The sequence below is a fragment of the Populus nigra genome, chromosome 14 (genome assembly GCF_951802175.1).
Source record: "Populus nigra chromosome 14, ddPopNigr1.1, whole genome shotgun sequence".
Lineage (NCBI taxonomy): Eukaryota > Viridiplantae > Streptophyta > Magnoliopsida > Malpighiales > Salicaceae > Populus > Populus nigra.
In genome coordinates, this window is record NC_084865.1 from 901,081 (window position 1) to 907,099 (window position 6,019).

Here is a 6,019-nt window from a genome sequence, read left to right on the forward strand (position 1 = left end):
ATGGAGTATTTCTTCTGATTGGTATTTTATTGGCATGCTACATCACCATCATTATTATATTTATATAAAATCTGCACTAGATATCTTGCTCCTGTTTTGGTGCGAGCTAATCTGAATTTTTTAAAGTGTAACAAAACAATGACGAAGCTGATAAAATAAAAACATGATCAAATAGTTATGACATTCATCTTGTATTTTTAAAATATAATAACAAATATTTTTTTTATTTTTTCTTAGAAAATATGTATAAAAAACTTTTAGAATTTGAATATATACACGAAAACAAAATATATATTTTTGTTGTTTTAAAAGCAAGAAATTAATTTGTTTTTGGATTTTTTAAAAGTTTTGTTGAAAATCAAGTACTTTTAATACTGGATCCGTATTTTATAGTGTAAGTTTACAGTCCGATATTATATAAAATTATTGGAAAAATATGTGAGGGACCCACAAATATTTTTAAAATATCATGGTGAGGTTGTGGTGGATAAAAACACGGCAGAGAAAGAGAGGGGAGAGCAGTAATGGCAGAAGAAAAACAAAAAGGCTAATTTTTTACCAACTTTGCACTTCGATTTCTTCCTCCTCAATGTCAACATGTATTAATTAACTACATTAACTAAATAAATTTGTAAAAATATTAGTTTTGTTCAAGTTTATTTAATCTATTTTAATAGTTCTTATAATTTATTGTCAATTATTTATATAAATTTAAATTTTTATATATTTAACGAAAAAAATTACAACTCGGCAGTAAAATTAACAAATTTATCTATTTAAAAGGATTTTTATTGTTGGTAAATTCTGATTAGTTTACTCTTTAAAACATATTGAAACAACAAAAATATTATTCTGTTTAGTTTACTCTATTTAGTCCGTACTTGATTTTTTTAACAACGCGTCATGATCCTTCAAATATTAAAAAATTCATTAATGATTTAATTTAATTTTTTAATCACTAGTTTTTCAGTATAATAAATATCTTTTTATTAATAATATTCTAATTAAATATTAAAGCATAAAATATATTTATTATGTTAAATCATGTTTTATTTCTACATAATATTTATTAGTTAGCCGGAAGCAGGGCATTCCACCGATTCGACTTAGAGAGAATTTCTCCTATAGAAAAAGAGCTTCTACAACTATTATCTGATAGTGAATAAATACATTACTCTGAGCCCCAAACCGAATCGGAGGAATAACGCTAGCGAGGGCCAAAGCTCTGCTTGGTCCACCACCTGGGGATAGCTAAGGGGTTACTTGGGAACCTACCTTTTAATAGTAATCCCAAGGGCATTGCTTGGGCTAAGTCAAAGTTGCTTATCTCTTTTTCTTCTATTATGGGAAAGAAAGCTTCATTTGACTAAGATTTCAATTTTTATTTTTAAATCTGATTTTACCTTGGTTAATGATTTCATAATCAATACTATATGAGAATATATAAAATATTTTTTTGTAATTCACTTAGAGTAATAAATCATCTCTTAATCGCTCATGTACCTTCATATAGTTCATGTTATATCTAATGTTTGTCCATTCGTTACATCGATTAAGATTTAACATGTAACATAATCAAAGTATAATTTTATAATTTTCTTTACAAAATATTTTTATCTCTTGGATTTTATCTTTATTCTAGATTTATAAATCAAATATTAAATTTATTAATATAATATTATATAGATATTAAAGATATATTAATTCTTTATTAATAATAAACATGTATTTATATGAATATACTAATATCACATATAACCAACCGCTTGACTTCAAGACATATTGAACTAATAGATTTTAGGTGTTTGTACATATTTGTAGTTTCCTCTTATGCTTTTCCCTCGATGTTTATAGTATGTTTATGAGTGTAGTAATGATTATTTTTTAAAGTTATTTTTATTTAAAAATATATCAAAATAATATATTTTTTTAATTTCTAATTGCTATTGCGTTTGGGCCAAACTTCTCCATTTTCTCTAACTTCGTCAAAGTATTGCCACACCTTAGATGTCCTCCTCCATTTGTTTCTAAGAGCTTGCATTCAAACGAGAACTATCTCTTCCTCACCATCACTTGCTGGGTTAGAAATATTGCATAATTTCCTGAATTCACTGGAATTTAAATTGTAATAGCTCCCTGAAATAGCTGCTGGTTTGAATTTATAAAACTTGACTTGACCTCGCTTGTTAATTTGGAGGTACGAAGCTGCTTCACTTCATAGTCATTCATTGTGCACCGATTATGGATTAATTGCAATCTGCACACGGGGGAAAAAGAAACTTGTATTTTTCCTTCCATAGCCAACATACCATGTATTTTTTGTGTTTATTTTTGTTTGACGTGGGTCCGTTTGATTGTTTGGAGAGATGTGATTAAAATTATATTTTACTTTAATCATAATTTTTAAAATATTTAATTATTAACATATAATAATTTTGCATGGATTTTATTAAAAACTCTTTTTTAAAATCTTTGTTATAAAAAAATTATAATTTATAATTTTTTTTTAAATCTATATTTTAAACTACAACGACAAAAACAATAACACTAAACACACATTTTAAAAAAAGTAATTTTTTGTTCATATTTTAATGTAAGCATTTTGATATAAAAGGGGTGTTTGAGACAATAATAAATATTATTTTTTAAAGATTTTTTTATTTAATAATATATTAAAATAATATATATATTTTAAAAATTTATGTTTAATATCAACTTATCAAATGATAAAAAAATATTAAAAAAACTAAGTTTTTTTAAAAATCTTTTAAAAAACCGGTTCAGCCACCACTGGGCCAAAAACCCATAACCATTTCAATATCACAAAAAATTGATACGGGCCTTCGAGCTTTTAAGGGGTATATTTATGGGCTAAGAATGGATTTGATTGGACAATTTGATGGAGTAGGCCTCCATAGGGCTGTTGGTTAATTTTATGTTGGGCCTCTGTCTCTGATTTTGATTCATTAATCTTCTTCTTGGGAAAATTAAGTAACGCTGGCAAAACCCAACGATGGACAAATCTATTAATGGGTTGATTTGTTAGAAGTACTTATTTATTGAATTCAATTAACTGCAATGGAAAAACAATGGGGGTTCAAGTGATCAAATTGTTTAAAGAGGGGGTAAATTAACAGATTTGAACAAAAAAAAAAGAGTGAAAATAAATGAGATATATCTTATCGGTTAAGTATAATTATTAGTTAACACTACCAGAAAATTAGCGAATACAAATGGACATACCGACAAAAGTATTCTATCGGTAAATTGCGTTAAAATTTTTCAACTGAATATGCCTTGCAGTAGCAATCGGTAAACACCAATGAAAATATTTTATTGGAATATACCGAGGGAATTATAGTGGAAAAAGAAGAAATAAAAAAAAGTCTAAAAGTGTGATGATGTGTTATTTTTACATATAAAATTATCAACAGATTTAAATCTATCGATTAAATTTGTCGGTAAATTCATCTGTAATATTTAAGTTATAACTTGATGAGGGACCCTCCTCTCTCTCTCTCTCTCTCCTCCATTTCTTCTTCTTTTTCCTCCTCCTCCTCCATTTTTCTCTGCAACAAACACCACAAACCCCCACCCATTTTGTTGTGTGTAATACATGCATGATCATCGACGATTAATGAACTTTGATATTTTCCCAAGAATTAAGGTACTGTTCACTTCTCACTTGCACCATTTATTATTGTTCAGTACATATGGAATCACCAACGATTAATGAACATTAGTATTTTTCCGAGAGCTAAGGTACTGTTCATTTCTCACTTGCACTGTTTATTACTAATCAGTACATACGGAATCACCGACGAAGGAAAAAAGTAGTTAGTGATAGGTGGCGAGTTTTTGAAAATGTTTTATTAAATTGAAAATTTCAATTAGACTTTACAGATAGATACACCGATGAAAAAATAAAAATAAAAATAATATTTAATTGTATATCAGTAAAGAAAACCCTGAATTAAAAAACCAGAATCTCTAAAATCATAACAAACAAGTACATTTCTCTTCTTCTTTCTTCCTCTGTAGCTTCTTCTCTCATACTCCCAAATCTTCATCTTTCTTTCTCTTCTCTCTCTCCTTCTATCCTCAACTCATTATCTTTTCTTATATTCTACTATACTCCACACACATGTATGTCTTCTTCTCCTTTTCTCTTTCTCTTTTTCTCTATTTATTTAATGATATTTTTGGATTTTTTCTCTTCTCGGGCTTGAGAAAACTCAACATTAAGGTAAGATTCTTCCTTTTTTTTTTGCATTTTTTTTATATTTTTCTATTATTAATAATTGTATACATGTTAATGAAAATTTTTATTTTTTATTTTTTTTGTTATTAATAATTGAATAAATGTTCATGGAAATTTTTAAAATTTTAAATTTTTCTGTTGATAAATAATTGCATAAATGTTGATAGCAATTTTTCATTTTTCTGTAATTTTTAATTGCATAAATTTTTTAAATGTTGATAGCATCTGCTGGGTCAGGACTGACCAATGACCATTCTTTCCTTGCCTTCCTTTATATATAAACCTGCCCATAAGTCTCGCTTTCCTCGCACATTTTCATTCCATTCTACCTTCTTCATACATTTTGTTACTAGCTTCACTTTCCATAATCCAAACCCCATCAAAACAAACAAGAAGCTTGAGCAAAGATATCTAATCGACTACATGTAAGAGAACTGTCGACATGAAAGTCGATTTGTTAAGCTGAAGAAGAGTAAATATATGCATCATATTAAAAATTTTGTTCATCAACCTAAGATTCTGAACATGCATGACGCAATGGCATCTTCTACAATGCATTCAAAAAATTTCAAATCAAGTTTAAACCATGTCCATTTCAATCCTTCCTTGATGAAGAAATTAGATTTGGATCCGCTAGTTGACCTCCGGCCTTAATAGTGGTTGTGTTTGGTACAGAAGGATTGCGTGGAACCGACGAGCTACAAGTCGTTCTCACCCTGGCTGGCATGTAGTTCTAATAATATTTCTCCCACTAATTAAGCCATCTATAATTTAGATCTCTTCTGCAAATTAAGTCCAATCAATGTCTTGAAAAGCCAAGAATATAGAGTTCAGTAAGTCAACTTTTCATATTACGAGAATCAGTAAAAAAATCAGTAGAGATATAAATCCTGGGATCTGTTGGAATAATAAAGGGATTGATTTTTTATTAATTTTCGTTCGATCTTCATCTATCATTCATTATAAATATTCATTATAAATATACATTCATTCATTTTAGCTTCTTCGTCCGTAGAGTGGGCTAGATGAACCGCGATAATTCCTTGTCTTTCCACTATTTGTTCATCCAGTCCTGATATTTTTAGCCTTTACATCATCATTTATATATAAAAGTAGTTGACTCTATATCGTGTGCTTGTTAATCCGAAATCAATGCTGAGGGCAATGTGATATTATTGGTAATGTTTGCATAATTAGGGAATGAAAATAGCTAGCTGATTAATTCCTAGATTTCTGCTGCAAGATAGACGTTATTCCATTTGAAGATTTCTGCTGCTGTAAAATAGCTAGCTAGTTGCCTGCCATGTCCTAAACCCAATAATATTGTCATTAATTAGGACACCTGATCTTTCATAAATTATTACGAGTTCACCACTGGGATCCACTTCTTTCTAAGTAATTTTCTCGAAAAAACCTGAAGGTAGTTTTATTAATTAAATCTTTCATAATAGTCTAAGCGCCGATTATGGATTAATTGCAATCTGTAGGAGCCATTGGCATAGAGAAAAAAGAACCTGTATTTCTCCTTCCATAGCAAACATTTGTTTTTGTTTCACGTGTTAGTTCCGTTTGGCTGTATATATGGCAAGGTATGTTTGAAACTATAATTTATCTCAATTATAATTTTAAAAGTATTTAATTAATTAATATATATCATAGTTTTGCATCGATCTTACTAAAAATTTTCTATTGAAATCTTTATTATAAAAAAACTATAATTTATAACTTTTTTTAAATTAACATTTTCAAACCGTAACT